The sequence below is a fragment of the Rhinolophus sinicus genome, linkage group LG06, assembly GCF_036562045.2.
Source record: "Rhinolophus sinicus isolate RSC01 linkage group LG06, ASM3656204v1, whole genome shotgun sequence".
Classification (NCBI taxonomy): Eukaryota; Metazoa; Chordata; class Mammalia; order Chiroptera; family Rhinolophidae; genus Rhinolophus; species Rhinolophus sinicus.
Window position 1 is genome coordinate 37,412,004 of NC_133756.1, and position 23,368 is coordinate 37,435,371.

At 34.0% G+C, this 23,368-nt stretch overlaps 1 protein-coding gene across 2 annotated transcripts in view; it reads right to left on the reverse strand.

Annotated features, from left to right (window-relative positions):
- The window catches only part of NEGR1 (neuronal growth regulator 1), an 839,463-nt gene that overhangs the window by 355,123 nt on the left and 460,972 nt on the right, over window positions 1-23,368 (reverse strand). The window lies entirely within an intron of this gene.

The following is a 23,368-nucleotide window of genomic DNA, read 5'->3' on the forward strand; positions in this document are numbered from 1 at the left end:
TAAATTGAATTTTTATCGGGGATACTTTTTCTTATGTAAACTAAGATATAGCCAATCTGACTCTTCTGTCCATGTATCTTCACTATAATGATGGTTTCCTTGTTAAAATGATTAAATAAAAATGGAAATATGGAAGAACATTAAAATAGCAGAACATTTATGCCCTCATACTGGTTTAAGAGCTGAGTAAGGTAAAACATGTACAGGATTGGGAGGTAAGATTTCGGTGTCCAAAGGTATTTTGAGCCTCAATGTTCTATCTGCCAAATAGTGGGCTGGAAACCACAGATTGAAACAGGTCCCTGCATTTGGGGATTTCTTAGAAACTCTGTTATGCCCACTAAAAATCTCCAAGAGTGAAGGGGAAAATATTATGTTTCTCCCCCGCCCCCCGATGTATTAGACTATGGAAGCTTTTATCCCAGAGCAGTTGGTGAAACTAGTGATCATGGAATACACTTTGGGAATTTGGGTAGAAAAATAAATCCCTAAATTAACTTCCAGGATTAAAGTGTCCATATTCTCTCAAATACTAGATGGTCTCATTCAATTCTCAAACAACATGGATATCAATCCCGGGCCCTCTACTGGCTAGTGTGTTATCTAGGACAAGTTACTTCATCTATCTCAGCTTTAGTTCATCACCTGAAAGCTGGAGATCATAATAATACAGACCATATACAGCTGCTGTGAACAATAAATAAGTCAGTATACGTTCAATGATGTTGAAAAGCACCTGGCATCAGTGTTAGCTTTTATTATTGGATGTCTTAAAATATATATATGATATTGCATTTAATTTAAGTATTGCCCTTTTCCCATGCCTTAAAATTGCTCTCAGAACTTCTTCACTTTTGTAGTATATATGACTGGCCTGTGCCATAAGTTTTGATTTACTATATAAAAATTACAGTATACTAAAGTTCCATATCAAAGCTAAATAAATGGCAATTAGATACCTTGATTATTATTAGAAAAATGTGCTATTTTACTGTTTGTTTTCAACAGTTACATTCTTAGGGTTTCTTTACGCAAGAGATGTTTCCACCGTTATTTAAAAAAAAAAAGCACAGTAACTAAAATCTGTCATAAGAATAAATTAAATTACCCATACTTTGAATATCATCTTTGATTTTTTAACGGAACCGTAACTCTGCAACAAGAGAATCTAGGATGATAATTACAAATATAAAGCATTCCATTATATGTTACTGTTGCAATGGTTGAGGAAAAGGCTTATTCCTAAGTGACATACCATTGTAAGTGTTTCTAAATGACATATTTTAATTGGCATTTAAAACATATCATCATTAAACTCTTCAGTGAGCTCTTCTCAGGCAAATAATAATAATAAAAAAAATTAAAAACCATTCCAAACAGAAGACTCTTTTTAGCTTAACTGAAACAGAACAGAAATACAGACATTGGAATACCATAGAAAGAAAGTAGGGAAAAATGTGAATGACTTACTACTGGTGAACAGGAAGTTAATAAAAATAAACTTACAACGTTAAACAAGAATACCATTTGGCTAGGTGGATGTAGGTATATATAGTTTGATATAGTAAACTATGAAATACACATGTGTATATGTGTCAATGTATACACACACAAACATACACAAATACATACCTGTTTCCCAAAAAATAAGACCTAGCTGGACAATCTGCTCTAATGCATCTTTTGGAGCAAAAATTAATATAAGACCTAGTATTATATTATATTATATTATATTATATTATATTATATTATATTACATTAAAGACCCGGCCTTACTATAAGACCATGTCTTATATTAATTTTTGCTCCAAAAGGCTCATTCGACTAGGTCTTATTTTTGGTGAAACATGGTGGATACCAATGCCCATTATTAAGAAAATAGAAGAACAAGTTACATAGTAAATTCCTCATTTATATAGAAGATAGTACACAGGTATTAGTTTATCCTGGTTAGTTTATTTATATATTTCAAACATATAACTGATACAGCTTTAGACAGCGGTGTGTATATTTAAGAGAAAAGATGGAGTGTCATAAGATCATGCAGTCTATCCTCTCAATTACATTATTTTATCAATTCTATCTGATCTTAAAGTCATTTAGTTTCATTAAGACGCAGTATTATATTATATTATAATTATATTATATTATATTAGACCTGGTATTATATTATATTATATTATATTATATTATATTATATTATATTACATAAACCTGGTCTTATTTTACTATAAGAAACACTTTGTGCATAAACTGTCCTACATGGTTCACATTAATATTAATTTTTGCTCCAAAAGATGCATTAGAGCTGATTGTCCAGATAGGTCTTATTTTCGGGGAAACACGGTATACTGCAAGTACTAAACATGAGTGGTAAACCAATATTAAGCACAACATTTGACTTCACAGAGAAACAAAAGTTCCTTAGCAATCAACACAGATTTGACATTTAACTATGTGAAATTGTGTAGTGGTAGAAGAGTGTTGAATTCCAGGTGTGACATGTCATCTCAGTGATTGCAATCACCTCCTGGGGCCTCATAATTCAGAATATACCACAGGGAAGAAACATCTGGAAAGAGGGTGTTAGTTAGGGGATATCCCTTTGGCAAGGCTCTTTCCCCTAGCATGCATCACCTGTCGACTGCAGATACTGTGTGTAAAGAGGACCAATGAAATGCTTCACATGCACTGTAGCTTGTGGAGGCAAAAACAGGTGTTGTGTCACTGAATACTCAAAAGCCATTGCATATTCAGTTGAAGACTTCAAACTTTTACTGAGTAGTATGAAAGGAATAATTCTGGACTCACAGAAAATGCAAAAATTTCAAAGCATAATCTTTGTCCACAAGGAATTTAAAATTATAAGAAGGAGGCAGATAGGTAAGTAACTAAAAGGAGAGCCAAATATTTCCCATATTTTCCTTTACCATTTTACATGAGTAACACATATCTAATAGGTATGCTTTCTGGGTTCAAATCAACAGATTAGTTTTATGTTAGTTTCTTCCTTTTTTAAATTAAAGTTTATTGGGGTGACAATGGTTAGTAAAGTTACATAGGTTTCAAGTGTACAATTCTGTAATACATCATTTATATATCACTCTGGGTGGTGAACACACAGTGTCAGTTTCTTTTAATGTGAACCATGTAGGACAGTTTATGCACAAAGCTATTTGGTGTGATGCTGTTTATGATGAAGAAAAACTATTAAAAACCTCAATGTAGGACAACATAAATCAAAGTATTGTCAGCTCTGCTTCCAGAATAAGGTGAAATACTGGGGGAGGGTTTGGGATGATTCCAGGGAGCTTCAGGCCAAGGTAAAATGGAAGGAAAAAGAGATGCTTCTAGTTCAGATGGCAGAAGCAAGGAACAATGGTAATGTCTCAGGCCTCTTAAGACCATGCAGTTTCGGTAGCTGTTCCTGGGTTACAGTCTGTATATAAATGATGCATACACACAGGTGGGAAGGACTCTGGAGCTTTCTAAATAACAAAGCAACGTGTCTTATGGTATTTCCAATATTCTGTGCAGTTGCTTAGACTGAAAGAAAAATGAGGAGAGTTAAAAGAACTTATACTGCTCTAGATATATGTTCCTTTTCTATATACTTTATTTCAAAATTTCTCAAGTTCTTTCCTTTAGAAATTTAACTTAAATGATTTCTTTAAAAATGAGAAAATATGTTTAACCAATTGAATAATTTTAAGTCACTGAATAACTATAGATTTTAGTAAGTATTTTGCATTTCTGTGTACATTATTTAAGTATTTATGACCTGGAGCAGAGTAATAAAGAAGTAAATTATTCATCTAAATGTAAACTTGCTTAATTTGCAGGAAATAATTATTATAACATTATCGTCACTGTCATCATCATCATGACGCCATAAATAAAAACAGTAAAGAAGTTCTAGATTCCATACTAAGTCACAGAATATCTCTCCTAATGAGACTCTAATTGGGGATATACAAGACTTTACAACTGTGTTCATAATTATTTGTTGTCTGTCACCAGTTAAAGAGACCACAAAGCATTGGAAACTTTCTAAACAACGGAGGTTGGAAGTAGATTTAAAGGTTGTGAAGGGGTAAAATGTTTTCTAAAATTCACATATACATTTAAAGTAATCACTCTTGATCTCTCAAAGTAATAACCTGCCTTGACTTTAATTATTCACAGGCCTCAAATACTGCTACTTAACACCTTGTTTTCAACTCCTATTCAGTTGATTTCATGATGGGATGATGGTGCATATTTAAATGTATCTATAGATTTAGATTCACTAAGGTAATTTAACTCTCTTATTGGTTTCACTTTCACCAAAAAATTATGCAGCCTGACCCGCCCCAACAGCCTTCCCCGATTTGAATCATCTATCATAATGTTATCAGGCAGGGTATGAAGCAGTGTCAGTAAGGAATATCTCAGAATATGTATCCAGACCAAATACTAATGATTTCCACACAGCCAACCATTTGGTGTTATTCCTTACCATTTGTATTATAATGAGCAGTTGAGTTTGTGAGAGGCTGCTTGATTTTTGTTGTTGCTGCTGTTGTGTATATATTTTCTGAGCTATACAAATAAATGTTTTTTTTGCTTAATGAACAGCCTTCACAGATTCAACTTGAATTTCTTCCAAGAATTTATCTTGTAGTCTGGAACATAACTGTAAAAATTTGAGAACTCGACACAAGGGTGACTAATCTATACATCACAAGAGTCATATGAGCATGGCGTTTTATTACATTAAAAGTTTGTACAGATGATTTTCAGAAACAATAAAGAAAATAGAGTTTATACCTACGCTAAGTTGCAAGAGATGTGAGGTTGGGTCACATAATATTGAGAACCCTTAGAAGATGTATTTGATGGTTATCTTAACTGCAAATTCAAGACATGGACTATTTGGATCTTTAAATTTACACTGGCTCACTGGAATCAATTAAATGCCCCATCAAGTTCTTAAGTTGTAATAGTCCATGAAACACTATAGATACCAATCCATTTGGAGGTCTTCTTTAGGCTGCCAGGGCTAAAAGCTGGATGGAGTATTTATTTAATCTAACACACGTAACATTTATTTAGTCAAATAGTCACAGATTATAAAAAAACTTCAGTTCTGCATTTATTGTAACTACAATATTCTGGGCACAAAACCCACCTGCTTCCTTAGTCACAGTGTATAATTAAACCAGTGTTTTATAGGAAAAGGTACTGAATATCTTCCCACTCACTCTCTGAAGTTATAGGCTCATTAACAAAAGCCTTTAAAAGTTTTAACTTATCTATTTGAATCATGTACACAGTCACTAGATCCATGCTTCAAACATGTTTTCTAGGCCAAATAAGAAATAAAAACAAAAGTGATTCCATCTCTTTGGTATCTTGATTGACCAAACTCTCTCCACAGTGAATTCCTTCACCCCAAAAACTTACCACTGAATAGAAACACTGAAATGTAAATTTCAGAGTAAATGCTGAAAGGTTAAAATTTCATTATGTCATTGATGACACTGATCGTCTTAAAACAAGATCAATTTTCCTTGGGTATGTGTCTTGTTGAAATAACCACTTGTTCCCACAACCATCTGTCCCTACTCACTCCTCTTCTTCTTACAGTTTCTTTGTTGTAGTATCCTTCACAATCTGTCATTGTCGTTGTTTTTTAATTCTTTACTTATTTATTGCCTGTCTTCTCTTCGCAGAACATTAAATAAAGTCCTTTGGTAGGAATGTTGTTTGCTTTATTCAACAGCGTATCTATCACCAGCACCTAGAAAAGGGCCTGACACATATGGGATAGTCAACAAATATTTGTTTTATTTTTTTATCATGTACTAAGCTCATATTTCTTCGACTTCTGTAAGATGTCCCATAGAATTTCATACCACTGTGAGGGTGATATAATAAAAATCCTGAAAATATAGCGAAAATGTAATTATAATACCATGGGTCCTATGCGACTTTGTCAAAGATTCTCTGAGTTTGGAGATTCAGTATTCCTTTTAACTCATTTACAATAACAGTATTTTTCTATTCCATTGCCTACTAAAGATGTTGCTGTGCAAACTCAGAGAAATAATTGGGCAATAATCATATAAATTTATTTTCAACAGAATGGGCTGTCACATCTTAGGCAGTACTGTGTGCATTGGTTATTTACTTATTTATTTTTTACTTGAGAAGTTATAAAAATCTAGAGTCAAAGGATTTGACTCCAAGAATATGTACATATTATTTTGGCTTTTTCACCTCCCCCTCTCTCTCCAAAGACTTGGAGACCGGTTTAGTTCGAATAAACCATCTCTGTAGATTTTCCAAACTGCTTGAGTCAACAAGCTAGACATAACTATAAATCTTGGGAGAATTGGCTTTTTTTGCACTCCCACATCTGGAAATGGCTGGCAATCTCAAAAGAACAGTTTTCCTTTTCCTTAAGCTGGCATTTCACTTTTCAGTCTTGGCCAGCCCACAGAAAAGTGAAGGCAGATCCACATTGTATAACAAACCTCTTGGAAAAGGTGCTGTTCTCAAACTGAGAGAAGAAATTCTTTCATGAATTTTTTCTTTTTTCTAAATTGGTTTGCTAGTGGGTGCTTGATGGTTTCCTGGCTTGCATCTAACTAGCAACATTGTTTTCTCCAGCTCATAGACTATAACTGACATTTTATGGCTTATGACATTTCAGAAATTTCTATGGCTTCTCCCCTCTTTCCATCACTCAGATAGTGAAAGGAGGAAAAAAAATATCCGAGCATGACTTGTAAATGCAAACTTGCCAGATTTGTGAATTCCTTACTGATGGAATATGCCAGTACTAATTTGGGGGCAAAGAACATGTTTGAGAAAACCTATCTTTCTGACTTCAGTTCAAACTTTGAGTCATGTTGCTTAGTGGTTTTCCATTTTTACAAAACCTATGCACATGCTTCTCCATCTACTGTATATAAAATGGTAAAACAAGCAATGACCTATTTTAATCCATTCATCTTATCCATCCATCCATCCATCCATCCATCCATCCATCCATCCATCCATTCATCCTAATATTTGAACACCAACTTGATTAGGCATTTTAGTCTTAAGAAGTTCATGTCTAAAGAGAAAGATCCAACACTATTAAATATAATATGGAGTCATAAATCTCACAAAGTGGATTTTGTAACTACAAGGTGTTTGGAGAACACAAAGTAGTAAATCTACCTTTGTCAATGGACTCAGAATTGGAGAGGATACTGATATTAGATAAGGCTTTATGAAACAGATGGCATTGGAGTGGAATTAGATGGTTAAAAACAAAACAGTAGTTTCCTGCATGCAGACAATCATCACAATAATCTAATGAGGTTTCTTTTTTTTTTTTTTTTTTTTTTAAATTCTGGGATTCGGGGGAGAGCTAACTCAGAAGATCCTAGACCAATAGGTGTGGAGGGAGCTCCAAAATCTACAGATTTGGAAACTGATTACCAGAAAGACCTCTGCATAAACTTCTCTCTGCTATTTATTTAAAATCTCCCCTCTAATTAGAAAGGCCTTCCTTCACATCTGCAGAAAAGTTATTTGCCTTCAAGGGCCTAATATTAAAATGTAACTATCTGTGGAAGAGATGAGGCTTCAATAGTTTGCATTTATTTTCATACTTCCTGAGAACAGTATGGTGGGTGTAATGAGGGCACCCTACTGGAGGCAGAATGGTATCCTGGGCAGTTTTTGCCTACTGTGTTAATTTCCCATTGGGAATCCAGAATTGGTTTTGTGGAACTGTGAGTAAGACAGTAAGCAATGGAGAGAAGAAAGTAAGCATCAAAGAAGTATAAAACCCCACAGGACATGGAGTTATGGGGAAAAAGTCAAAGTAGAAATAGCCCCCCTTTCTCTTTTGTTTCTCTCCATTTTAGCTTGATTACCTAATACACAGATGATGCCTCACGTGGGATGACAGAAAGTAATTCCTAAATTGTAAGACAGATTTGTAAGGCACAGACATTTGCTAGGTAGATTTTCAGTGGCAAATACACACACACACACACACACACACACACACACCCACACACACCCACACATTAATTTAGTACGGCTACTGGTTTAGAAGGGCTAGATTTTGGTAACTTAACATTGATCTAATGATTTTAAAACTTTTGATTGAAGGCAATGTTTCACCTTATATAAACATTTCGAAGGCGAAAGTACAACATTGTTATATAAGAGTTTCAATACTTTAGACTGTAAAGGTTTTCATTTTGGCTAGAGGATCAATAGCTGGCCTCTACACATGAGTGTTTATACACCAGAGTTCAAATCCCTGTTGGACCTCAGGCTAACTTCAGCTTCACTTACTTGGATGGTTGAAAGATAGAAAAGACTGCTTAAAATCAGGACCGTAATAGCAGCTACCCCCTCAGGCATCAGCAGAAGCAGCAGCGGCAGGCAGGATAGAACACACTTACAGCCTGTTGTATATCACAGAGAATCTACAATGCCTGCTCAATTCACCCTTCTCCCTAGCAGAAAATAGTTACAAAATCCATAGGAAGAATACCACAACTGAAACACCTTAGAGCATACAAATGCAGCATACCTAGTGAGGCAGCTTTCTTAAGGAACCAACTCTGTATCTTTAAAACCTGTCGTGATGGTAACATTTTGTTAAGAATTAATAAAGAGCTTTTTCCTAGAAATGATTTGGCAGTATACTTGAAGAACTTTAAAAAATTCCAACCCGGTAAGCTAATGATTTCTCCTTCCAGGAATTTATGTTGAGGAAAGCAGTTACCTTCTTTCAGGAGGACAGTCACTATTCCCCTACACCTGGTGGCCAGCACCACTGTTCTGTTTGGAAATGTGCCAGAAAAATACCTCTAGAATGGCCTGGGTGAACTGTTCTTGCCTCATCCTTGGCAGTGAACTGTTCCCCACATAAACCAGAGGAAACAGCCCAGCTGTGTCCTACTAGAACCCAGCTGCCTTCTTTGCAAGCATTTCCCATTGCTAAAAGCTCGCCTTAGTGTTTTCTGAAACACGAGAGAGCCCAGCATCTACCCTTAGACTCATAGAGTTATAATGTAACACCTGTTTCCTGCTTTCACGAGATAAGTGTGTTTCGGTTAAATATGAGTTCTCCTTGATAGGATCAGGTTTCTATAAATGTGTTTTAGCACATTTTTATATCTAAAGGCTACTCTGCTGTTTTTTGTACTCTCAGAGATGATGCATCATTGCAGCACGTTCAGAAAAATAATGCATTCTCTGAAGTACTCTGGTTTCTTTGTTCTTTGAACATTATATTTATTTTCCTACTTATGAAAGTAGTATACACCTATTGAAAAGAATGTGGAAAAATATATAAAGAATGAGGAAGAAAGCCCAAAAGCACCTATTAGATTGAAATATCTAAAATTGCCTTTTAGCAGGTTACAAACAAATGGCTACTGGTAATTTCATGTAACTTACTTTAATATAATTCCACCATTCAGAGAGAATCACTGTTAATAGTTTCATATACTTCATTTCAATATTTTGATGTATGTATTTTTACATAGATCCCAGTGATTTCCACGTGGCCCAACAAGCCTTGGCTGACAATAAAGTGTCCCTTTCTCTAAGATATATGTGAGCTAGTAGGTAGTAGGAGAAAAGTTTCAAAATAGGGCATTGTAGTTTTCTTCCTTTTCTCATTAGAAACACGTCTAACAAAAGGATACCTACAGAAAAGGTTAATATTTGTTAGATATTACTACCCTGTATAATGTAATGAGAGCTTAATGACTTTTATTTTGTTGGCAGGGGTGGGGTCTATCACGGGGCATTATTCTCTATATCCAGTCCTCAATTTCTTCTTCCACCCAGCCACTTGCTTCTTTGTGAGTTGGCTTATGTGGCAGTTTTATAACATGGCCTCCAATTCTTTAAGACTTCCTCCATCATGAATGGGATCTTTGTATTCCCCCTGCCCCATCTGCAGATGGATTTGAGTAGGCTCCTGGATGCTTCAAATGAGTTGACAAGTAAAGGTATATGCCTTCAAAGACTGAATCATAAAATGTCATTTGTCAACTGCCTTTTTTTCTGAGAACACCGACTCCTGGAGATCTGATTTGCTAGGTAATTAGCCTATCCATCGTGGAGCAACCATGCTGGAGAGAACACATGGAGACACCACTTGTGGACCCTACATGGAGAAGTTCTGAGATAACAGGAACAAAAAGAGAGCCTAGGAAGCAACCCAACTCTTTTAGGCCCTAACTGTTCGAGTCATCCCAGTGAGACTCCTAATATTATGTCTATAATGCAGTATTGTGAGTAAAATACATAATTGTAGTTGTTTAAAATCACCAAGTTCGGACATAATTTGAAAGAATAATGAAAGTTATAAAACTTATACAGACTTCAAGACATTATTATAAAGGTACAACAAAAGAGTGTGTGGCACTGGCATCAAGATAGAAAATAGAACAAAACAGAGACTCCAAAATAGATGAGAAAGCTTCCCATGAGTATCAAAGTCCTGATTACTTTGGTTAAACACTTAGATACCTGAAGTAATGCCTAAGTAACATACATGAGCAATGTAGGTGGAGGGAAAATGTGCATGTACACACTCTAGGTGATAGGGCGTGGTGGAGAGCACCAGTCTGAAGACAGCAGCTACCACTGATAATTTCCATGTAGGAAATATATGTCCAGTTTTGCCAATCTTGAAGACATGAATTTTTCCTTTTTTCTTTTTTTTTGTACCATATAAACTCATCCAAATATCTGTGACGTACCCTGGCACCAATCCAAATGGTCCCATTATAGGAATTAGAAAAATTTACCACTCACAGAAGACACTTGATCATCCCATACCGGGAAATTGTCATAATAGAGAAATCGACATGGTCTACGAAAGAAAACAGTGCCCATAGATTTACGTGTTTACAAAATCCTCACCATGTGCTGCAAGCCCTGTGTGGTCTGGATTCAGTCATGAAGTCACAATCTTGCCATCTCTGCCTTACGTTCTGGCAAGCCCTCAGCCTGTTCATTTGCCTTGGAAGTCCCAAGGAATTAATTTTCACATTGCACTGCTTTGTTTTTCATCAATGCTGTACATTTTGGCACTAATGTATACTTGTTCACCTGTCATGGAATAACCATGATTAGATCATGAGAGGAAATAGAGTCCTGCCTTAGGAAATATGCTGAGAATAGGTTTGATTCAGAAATGTAAATGGTAAAACCATGATTCACATCACTGCTCTGTTCCTCCCCAAATCATTATCATCCACATTATTTAAACTATCATGTTCCTTTATCTATTTTTCTCAAAGAGAATGCTTTATTTGTGTTTTCTGAATGTAACAACCAAATATTGCTGTGCAACTATATGCCCAATCTTAGTAGAGTCCTATGGCTACATGCACAGATTCTCTCTAAAATCAGGTTAAAAGGTAATTTACCATGTTGCTGGCCCCTAGATCATTAGTCATTGTGGCCTAAGTGCATTCTCTTATAATTCAATATCAAAGAAATTGCCTTTATGGCATTAACTATATTATATTCAAAATTGTATAAATTATTGAAATACTATGCCTACTGCCAAGATATAAGATAGTTCGCATGGAAAAAGTTGCATTTTAAATTATTCATTGGGAGAAAAAAAGTCAGTCTCTTGCCAGAAATTGTTTTATATTAGGGCTAGCTTCTGGGACTTAAATATGAATTACAAAACTCTGAAAATTTCAGATACTCATAATTCTCTTGGATTTGAATAAGAGGTTTATCTTTTTAACTCATTGATTTCCATCAAGTGGGTTCAATATTATAAATTGTCCTGTATCTAGGTGTTATTCTAGTGAGCATTTTCATTAGTAGGGAAAGTATTCACAGGTATATTCCTTGTAAGTCATAATAAAATGATATGGAGGAGTCATATAAACATACTGAAATTTGGTGACTTACAATCATTTATCATTTCTAAGTGGAATCTAGAAATTATATAACCAATTACATATACATATGCATGTACATAAATTATATATTACATATGTATGAATATACACACACACATACACAAGCTTATTTGTTACATAGTTGATATATATTATATTGGACATGTGTGTGTATCCTATAATATCATTGTGCTTCTTTGTTAATGCTGGAATATGGTAATAAAGGGACAAATATAATTATAGGAAGGCTAACCTCAAAAGATCTCTCTATACAAATGTACATAATGTTTATTTGACCAGAAGATACTTATTTATCCCTTGCTATGCACCAGGGACGATGATAGGTCTAGTGATTTAAAACTAATAAAACAGAATTGCTTCTTTCTAGTAGTTTTTATATTATGGGCGAAAAACAAACATTGAAGTGAATCAAGCATATAATTATATAAAGTTACATAAGAGACACATACATAAAATATTATGTAAATCTAAAGAGAAATCACCGAACCCAGATGAAGATGAAAGGATGGTGATGAAGATACAAAGATGACTTTTGGAATAAGATGTAACTATCTAAATAGGGAAGTACATTCTGAATAGCATGACATGTGTGAAGGCACAGGGTTGAGAAACATCAGGACCATTTGTAGACCACGTATTCATCACTGTGGTTGCAACAGTTGATTGAACTAGTTGTCTGGTCACAGCTAAAATTACTCCCTCTATTCACTTTCGGGTTATGAACAAATTAATTTTTTCTACATATTTCTGGGTATCTCATATAAATGCAGGAACTTTTTAATATGAATCCCTGAGTACTTTACAGGACCATTCTTGGTACACAGTAAGAGCTCAGAAAGTATTGAATAAGAATGTTTTCATCAGTTCTGAATGTTCCTTATTTGGAGAGTTGTCTTTAACACATGCGTTAAGAAGTCATTCTTCCTCATATTAACTACTACATTCTGAATAACAGAAATATTTTACCATTTTGCCTTTTTGAATTAAAAAAGAAAAACTGTAAGTAAACTACTCCCCAGGGTACTAAGAAACATTGATTTGTTGTAGCTTTTCAAAGGTACTAGGTGTATAGCATATTTTCATATCACAGTTGAAAAGCCTCATGTACTTTTATTTTGGCTTTAGGTAATATCATATATTTTTAAGAACTTAAAGATGCAGTTAAGACTAAAAAGTACATTCCCTTAGGTGCGTGTGTTCTGTATGTACCTCTCCTACCTGCTGAACTTTCTTGTTTTGAAAACTCTGTTCTCATTACTTGGCAAAACCTCCAAAAATAAGCCAAATCATTGCTTCTTTCTGAAAGTTGAAGCACTCAAATTATGTACCCAATAAACACTAGCTCTTTGCTGTTCTATATTTTCACCTATACCTAACTATGATAAATATGTATTCTTTTATCACAGCCACTACTATACTGGAAAGGTAGAAAGTATATCTTACTATTTGGTTTGAGGGTTGAGAGAAATGAAGGGCAAGCTTTAGCCATGTCAAACTTACAACAATTACCCTTTGGGTAAGTGAACTAGCTTAGTAGATAAAAGGAATTCTATGAACATATTGAGTGTATAAAAAATTCAGGAGTTGTTAATGATAGTTGTTAATGACAGTTGTTAATGATAGTTCAAGCAATAAAATAGAGAAATGTGGACAAGGAACTCACCCAGCCAGGAAGAATTCTTTCTGGTTAAGGAACTACATCCAGTGTTGGTGGATGGATTCATGTCAGTGTGAAGAGAGAATGTTAGGGATATGCCATAGGGGTCAGTATTTGGCCTTCTCCTTCCCTCAATGTTAACCAAACTGGATGGAACTCTTGGAGATATGTTTATTGGTAAAACCATAGCAGGGGTCATGTATTCAGTTATAGTATTACAATTTAAGAATGAAAAACTGATTGGTTATTTTACAATTAGAGGTCAGCCAGAATAGTCAAGTGGCTAGACACAATACCATGTAAAGATACAGTTGAAAGAACTAGGGATGCTTGCATAAAGATAAGAAAGTTAAATTTTCGGATTGATTTGGGGCTTTAGACTAGATTGTTCTAGTGGGCAGAAAAATGGTAGATTTCAGGTCATTACAATAAAGCATCCTAACAAGAAGTGTTCTCACAACGAAGGAGATTATTTTATATGAATGTAAGCTTCCTGTCATCAGAGAAGTCTCAGAGAATATGGAAGACCAATAGTATTAGAAGATAAATTACTACATTGAGTGGGTGCTTGGATCAAACATGCTCTTAGGACATTTCAACTGTTCTTTGACTCTTTACTGTATATGGGTATATGACGAAGCAAATCTGAACAAAACACCAAAAACACATTAAAGGGTCTGGGTAAATGGTTATTCACTGTGTTCCCATAATAGGCCCAAATAAGTTCTTGTTGCTTCTTGGAATGGAAAAGATATTTGGTTAATATATTTGTGGGGAATAAAAAAAAGACTATTCTCTGCTATCTGAAAACTCCATTGGCCAATTTTATATTGGCCTTTCCCAACATAGTATGAATATTGCATTAAGTGTTTACACCAAAGCATGTTTTCATGAGTTTGTGTATTATAGCAGTCACAGTGTATGCATTCAGACCAACGTGTTAGTATAAGCAGATGGAAATATGTTTCTCAGTTGATGAGTAACATACGCGCCATTCTCATCCTATTTCACCAAACACCTAAACCCACACACTTTTTGCCCTGGTTTCTCTTTTTTCCCCACATTTATCTCTGAATTGCTTTTAATCTTCAGAGATGGGATGACCACCTGCCTTTTAAACATATTGCAAAAACAGCAGTGACTATGGTTCATTTTTGTGAGCCAGTTATTCTGTTGAAGAAAACATGTACCAAATGACAGCAGAGTCACCAGCTGATGAGAAGATTTATTATGTATATAACATTGTGCTTTTGGTAGGGAGTCAGCAGAATCGTGCTATGATTGTAACATCAAACTGTTTCTATCAGGCGAAGAGCCATAACTCTCAAATGGTACCTTAAGGAACAGAGTTGTGTGCTTGCTACTGAATGGTACTTTTTCACAAAGGGGGATTAAACAAAATTCATAGGAGAAAAAAAATGTTTGTGGTAGAGATATACAATTTGTTCCTTGTTGGGTGCAGCAAGGCTGCAAATTGATCACCAAATTCATTTCCTCTTCTTGGCACATGGCTAGATTCTGTTTCCCAGAATATCTTGTAGTTACTTATGATTGAATTTTAAACAATGGAATCAGAGCAGATATGATGTGTGCACTTTCTAGTTCTGGCCCACAGAAATTTTCGTTTCATGGTCCTCCATGATATTTCCCCCTTAGAAATTGAAAATCACATATTGATGATGACAGAAATAGAAAATAGAGAAGTGGTCTCTAGAGAATGTAGCCTGCCTATAAGGAACAACTGATTTAGATATTATATTAGCAAAAAGTAAATGATATGCCCAACCATTTTATAGAAGAGATCTACCAATGTTTAAGGAAGTCATCCCTATGCTTTATAACTCACTCAAAAGAAGATTAAATAAGCAAGATGTAAGGAAATAATTGTTATAAGCCATTCCTAAAAGTAAAAAGAGGAAAACATCACCAATTCATTTTATGAAACCAATATAATATGATACTAAATAGGAACAAGGACTGTCTAAGAAAAGTCATTTCGCTTATGCAGAAAGAAAAATTTTAATTATAATATTGAATCCATTGAGTGAATCCAGCAATGTATATTAAAATAAATCATACCTATTCCACGACTGGGGATATTAACAATTTATCAGTATAATACTCCACAGAAACAGGCTGAAAGAGAAACATATATTTCTCTTTCAGTCTGTTTCCGTGGAGTATTTTATATATATATATATATATATATATATATATATATATATATAGATAGATATATAGATAGATATATATATAGATATATATAGATAGATATAGTACTGTCAATAGATGTATAGAAATAATTACATAACAAAAAAGTATAATTTACAACAAAAAAGTTGCAAACTAGGTATAGAAAGTTTCTTTCATAATGTTACTAAAAGGATTTACCAGATATTCAAAATTATCATTATCTTTAATTGTGAAGTGTTAGATATATTTCATTAAAAAGATTAGGAAGCCTATTTTCACTGTTTCTATTTTACATTGTACTGTAGTTTCTAAATAACTTAATAAGATTAGGAGTTAGAACTATAAGTACTATGGGAAAAAAGACCCAAAAGAGTCATTGATTATATATAATTGTCTTTGTATACTATTGAAGAGAAGTTACATACTTTTGAAATTGATAAAATTGATGAGAATTTAGCTAGGCTACAGAAACAGATGTTAATTTTTCCCCACAATATATCTAAGAATTTTTAAAAATTATATTAAAATACATTTTCATTCACAGAATTCAGCAAGATCAACCAAATATTAATATCAAAGGGTAAAGGACAAAGATAAACCAAGATAATATTGATTAAGTAAAATAAAGAGAAATATTTATCTTCTTATACTCTCAAGATAATTCATAAAACTCTGGTGGAAAAATATAGACTGGAATGAAACTGCTGCACACAAAACACATAACATGCCCAGAATAAACACACACAGAGCTTTTGATGGTGAAATCTTACAAATCAGGTAAGAAGAATGTACAGTTCAATCAATGGTGCTAGGAAAATCGGCTACCTTAGGGAAAATATAGAAATGGATTCTGGCCTCATGTCATGCATAGGAATAAGTAAGACTTATATTAAAAGCCTAAATATTAAAAGCAAAATACTTAAATGTATAAAAAATATAAAATAACTTCATTATATCAAAGTTGGAAAGGAGTAAGACATAAAACACACAACATAATGAAAAGCATTAATAAATGTGACTATATTAAATTTAAAAACATATATACATGTACATATGGGAGACTCCATAAACAAATTTAGGTGAAGCTGCAGATTTATGGGAGGTAGTTATAATGAATGTAAACAAAAAGAGATTAGTATCCTGAATATATAAAAAATTACAAGTCAATAAGTTAAAAAAAGAAAAAGAACAGGCTAATAAAAATGGCTAACGGATATAAATAGGAATTTATAAAAGAGGAAATATTGATGACTGATGCTTTGACAAGAAGTGGAACTTCATTGATAATTAGGAAAATTTAAATTAAAACAACACAATTTCAAATCCATAATATTGGTAAAAGTTTAAAAGGTAGATGATACTCAGGTAATGAGGATGTCAGAAAATGAAATGCCATACAATGATGAAAACAGGATAAATTTGCAAACCACTTGAAAACTGCTAATAAAACTGAAGATGCACGTATATCTCTACAATTTCATTTCTAAGTGTTTACATACCCCAGAGCCTTGTTACTTGAAAGTGTGTCCTTTGTCACCTGGGAGCTTGTTACAAATGCAGAACTCAGGGGTACCCAGATCTAGCTACTAAATCAAAAGCTACAACTTAACGAGATCTCTAGGTAACTTATATGCATATTAAAGTTTGAGAGGCACTGCCCTAGACAAGAATAATGGTTCTTAAAATTCGATGCATCGTACAAAAACCTGGGATGTTCTTAAAATACTCCAATGCATGAACTCTAATCCAGACAAACTGAATTGCCAACTATATATTATATTTAATAGCTTCCCAGATGATTTCATTGTACATCCATGGTTGAGAACCTATGTACTAGAAAAAAATCTCACATATGCACAAGAAAGTTTATCAAAGATTATATAGTTTGGAAAAGCATAAATCCTAAATGCTAAATGGCCATAGATTTATAAATTGTTTGGTTATACAATAGTATCCCTAACTGCAGACAAAATGTTTTAACTGGCTCTATGTGTATCAATGTCAACTACTTTAAAAAAATAAAATGTTGAGTGCAAAAAGACAATTGGTGACAAATAGATCAATGCAACAGAATTGAGAACCCAGAAATAGATCCACATAAAAATACTAAACTGATCTTTGACAACAGAGCAAAAGCAATAGAATGGAGAAAAGATAATCTTTTCAACAAGTGATGCTGGAACAACTGGACAACCATAAGCACAAAATGAATCTAGACACAGACCTTACACCCTTCACAAAAATTAACTCAACATAGATCATAGACCTAAATATAGAATAGAAAACTATAAAACTCCTAAAAGATAAAATAGGAGAAAATCTAGGTGACCTTGGGTATAAAGATGACTTTTTAGATAAAACACCAAATGCACAATCCATAAAAGAAATAACAGACAAAATGTTCTGCATTAAAATTAAAAACCTCTGCTCTGTGAAAGACACTGCCAAAATGATCAGAACACAAGACACAGAGTGGGAGAAAATATTTCTAAAAGACACACTTGATAAAGGACTGTATACTTGATAAAGTATGCAAAGAACTCTTAAAACTCAAAAAGAACACAAAGAACCCAATTAAAAATTGGGCCAAACACCTGAACACACATCTCACTGAAGATATACAGACGGCAAATAAATACATGAAATGATGCTTGAAATCAGAGAAATGAAAATTAAAATAACAGTGAAATACCACTAAACACCTATAAAAATGGCCCAAATCTGGAACACTGACAACACCAAATGATGGAGAGTTTATGCAGCATATAGGAACCCTCATATATTTCTAGTGGGAGTGCAAAATAGTACATCCACTATGGAAGGCAGTTTGGTGGTTTCTTACAAAACTAAATACACTCTTACCATATGATCCAGCAATTATGCTCCTTGGCATTTCCCCATAAAGGCTGAAAACTTATTTACACACACACACACACACACACACACACACACACACACACGCACACAACTTGCATCCAAATGTTTACAGTAGCCTTATTCATAACTGCTCAAACTTGAGAGCAACCAAGATATTCTTTAGTAGGTGAATGGGTGAATTAACTGTGGTACTTCAACATGATGGAATACTATTCAGTGCTAAAAAAGATGTGAGTAATCTAGGTATTAAAATAAATGGAAGAAAAATAAATGTTACTAAGTAAAAGAAGCAAATCTGAAAAAGTCCACATACTGTATGATTTAACATGTATGACATTCTGGAAAAGGCAAAAATATGAAACTATAAGTGATTGCTAGAGATCACAGGGTGGAAAGAGGGGTGAGTACAGAGGGTATTTAGGGCAGTGAAAATACTACGTATGATATTATAATGATTGATACATGTCATTATCCATTTTTTCCAAACCCGTAGAATGTACAAAACTAGGAGTGAACCATTATGTAAACTGTGGATTTTGGGTGATTGTGATATGAATGTTAGGTTCATGTAATTTAATAAATGTATCATTCTGATGGAAACTTTTTATAATGGAGGAGGCTATGTATCTGTGGGTGCAGGGAGTATATGGGTAGTTTTTGTACCTTCCCTTCAATTTTGCTATAACCCTAAAACTTCTGTAAAAAATAAAGTCCTAATATAAAAATTATAATGATTAATCTTATAAAATTTCAAAAGTAATAAATGTTCAATGGAAAAAAGTACCAATTGTGAAAGAATTATTCAATATGAAAGTGTGATATTATTTATGAAAATATGCAAAATATTCTGTGAATTATTATGGGTACGTATATAATACACAAGTAAAAACACATAGGAAGGATACACAGTAACTTAGAATAGATACAGCTAGGGATCATAGAAGGGAAATAGAAAGAGTAAACATTTAGCTTCATGTATTATTTCATTTTTTAAGTAAAGTGAATTAATATCATCAAATGGTTAAATTGTGTATGGGTATATTCATGTTGATATTATTTTCCATTATTTACATTTTTCAAATTTCAAAAAAAATTAAAAATTTAAACAAAATTTAGATTAATAGGGTCCTTATTTCATGAGGTTGTTGTGAACCTGGAAATGGGACTTGATGTTTGAATGATGGAACAGCTTTTAAAGTGAATGTTATGTAGTTAATTAGTTGTCAGTATTAATAAAAATTGTTTTAATAGGAACTAAATCAAAATTACAAAGATTAACTGTTATTACTAATAAAAAATAAATACATATAAAATGAGCCAAAATCATTCATAATTTTTCAGCCTCTTCCTGTCTTCTTTCTGTTTTCTTTGTAGTAACTTGTTTATTGCATTTGCATATGATTTATTAATTCCCTGCTTCCTCTACTCTTTCTCTCTTTTTTTTTTAAATTTATTGGGATGATAATTGTTAGTAAAATTACATAGATTTCAGGTGTACAATTCTGTATTACATCATCTAGCCTCTACTCTCTTTTACAGTTTTCCTATTTCTCTCAACCCATTATGAGTGCAACATGCAGCAATTACACAAGTAAATACTCATACAGTTTTAATAATTAATTTATATATATATATATCAAGTATTAAATGTACTTGACACAACAATTGATGTTATGATAAAATCAAATCATATAAAACCAAAACAATCAAAAGAAACATAAGAAAACAATACTACACGTCAACAATGACAAAAATATTTATTTTTTGTTGGCTTCATTTCGAGGAAGGAAATGATATTTGAGGTGTCATCAAATATCAAGCCAATGGATTGAAGCAAAAGGGACATTAAGAAAACATACTTTCCAAACACTATTTGGAAACTGGAAATTAACACCCTTCAGGAAGGGCTCAGTGTTTTGTTCAATGGTAGACTGTGGAAGAAATGCATACGTTGGTCTCAGTTAAGTCAATTTTTGGTCATGAAAACCTAGCTTTTGCAGCAATGCTGATGCTAAGCTTGTTCTCCTGACTGCAGATCAATTCAGTTCTAAAAAAATACTGGCTAAACATTAGGTAAGCCTCAATTCCAATCCGACCCCCCACCCCTAGCCTACAGACACTGGTATAATTTTTCTTCCAAGTATATGGATACCTGCTCTGTGTGCTCTCTACCCCCATCTCAAGAGGCTCTGCAGAGCCTGGGCCACATTTCAGACAGTGCTGAATAAGTCCTATTATTTACACATCTCCTTGCTTGCAGGTGTTTTTGAGATGTTCTGCCAATGGATGGCATTATCATCAACTACTTTCTCCCCCCTTAATTTGGAGGCAATGATAGATAAAGTTATTACTCTTTTTTAACCCATTCAAAAACAATGTTGATTTTGTGCCCTTTCATCACATTTAAATAATCTAGAAAATAAAGTGAGACTAAAAGCCAGAAGAGAGGTTCATGCCAGCTGGATATAGCATAACCTGGTGTGACCAAGTTGCTTGTTTTAATGCAGTGAAGAATGGCACATGATTATTTGAAAGAAATGTTCAAAATGAATTCCAGAATAAAATAGTTTGTTGATTTTATCCATCAGAAAGTTGGTAAATACCCATCATGAACAAGGCTCTGTTCTCTCTTAAACAAGGAGATGTCACATTCCCCAACAATCTCCTAGCGAGCCAGGAACCATGTAAGCACAGAGGCATCACAAAGGGTGGGGGTAAATTGCTCAGTCCCGACTAATGGGATTGGAATTAAGCTCTGGAAAAGCTGAGGAGCACTTCTGCCTGGAATGCTAGGGAACACTTTTTAAAGGATGTAAGTCTTACATAGGGGCCTGATATAGATTATTAGGGACTATAGGGTAGGGTAGGGAACGTGGGCTAATAATTTTTACAAAAGGCACTTTATCATCGGACCTTATTAAATATTCATCGCCGTTGATCATATTCGTATCACTATGCAGGAGAAGAAGAGACTTCAGACAAGGCAGCATTATTTTCAGAAAGATGGACGGAAATGTTAAAGCAGGAAGGAAAAATTTCTTGGATATGTACTTAATACACATGAACCTTTGTGCTAGGTACTGCATATCCAGTACCTCATTTCTTTCATACAGCCACAGGACCAATTAGGAATGACTAACCTAATTATTATTAAGATCTGAGAATATTTATTAATTATAAAAATCACAGAACAGACAGATAGTAAGTGGCCAGACTGGGTCTCACCCAGTGTTGGGTACGCTAAAATATGCTGCTTGCTACATAAGGATCTAAGCCAGTGAGTCATATTGATACGATTCAAATTTAAAATGTTCCTTATGTAGTTTTGGGCCCATAGACTCTGGAGTCAGGCTGTCTTGAAACTCCCTCGCTTACTATCCATTTGACATTTAAACAACTTAAATTTTATGATCCTTGGTTTCTTCTTGCAAAATTAGGATAATTATAGAACCTATGCAATAGCAATTTTTTTTTTTTTTTGCTGAGAATATACGTGGTTATATATGTGCAGAACTAGAACATTACCTGGCATAAATGAAGTACTTGATAAATGTTGGCTTTATAGAACTAACGGTGAATACACTTGCATTGAATAGCTTCAGCAGTCATGTTCTGGTCATTTTATTTGTTCAGAAATGATTATGAGTGATTGCATATTTCTCCTAATTTACTTAGTCATCTTTATTTCCTCCTAATAACACTCTCTGGGCACTGACTCCTCTCCTATGACGAGGTCCTGCACCATAAATTTTCCATTGTGCTCATCTTTATGGAATATCTTTACAAAATAAATAGAGCTTTCCTTGTTTAACTTGAAATGCTTTAGCATCTAATTATAGAACGTGCTCAGGCATAAAATCTCTGTTTGTTTTCATTAGATATAATTTTTTGATATCTAGATCTATCTATATCTATACCTATACCTACACCTACACCTACATCTACATCTATATCTAAGTATACTGGGGGTGCCATAAAAATGTATATGCATTTTCAGAGATGTTTGCATTTTGATCAACGTTGCTCAACCAGTAGTTCGCCATAATCAGAGATGTCTGGATGCTGATGGTAACCACTTTGAGCACCTCTTGTAATTGCAGAAGTCAAATGTGACTTGTATACATCTTTTGTTATCGGTATATATTAATATACTTTTTCCTTTCTTAAACTGTATATATTTTTTGCTATCTATATGTATACCATCTATATCTATATTTATATCTATATATCTATACCTATACCTATACCTATACCTATACCTATACCTATACCTATACCTATACCTATATATATATCATTTATCCTTAACATTAATCAATTGATGGCTAATGTTAAAGAACACAAAAAGCCAAACCAGTCCCCTTTCACACCCAGGTACTCTCTCTTCCTGTAAAGCAAACAGAGCACAGCTGGGTGGAAGCAAGAGCTGCAGGGGAGCCAGCCCCCTGAAGCAATGACTGGCTTTTCCGTATTGTCACTGACTCCAGCCCATTTAGAAGGTAGAATCAGACTTGGTGAAGCAGAGAGTGCCGATAGTTAGTCCAGAGATAAATAGCAACTGAAAAAAATATACAGAAATAGTCTTAAAGAGAACGTTCATGGTGGGGAATTATCTTAAATGAGAAATAAATGACGCAAAGCATGAATACAAAAAAAAAAATTCCTACTAAAGAGTAAGAGA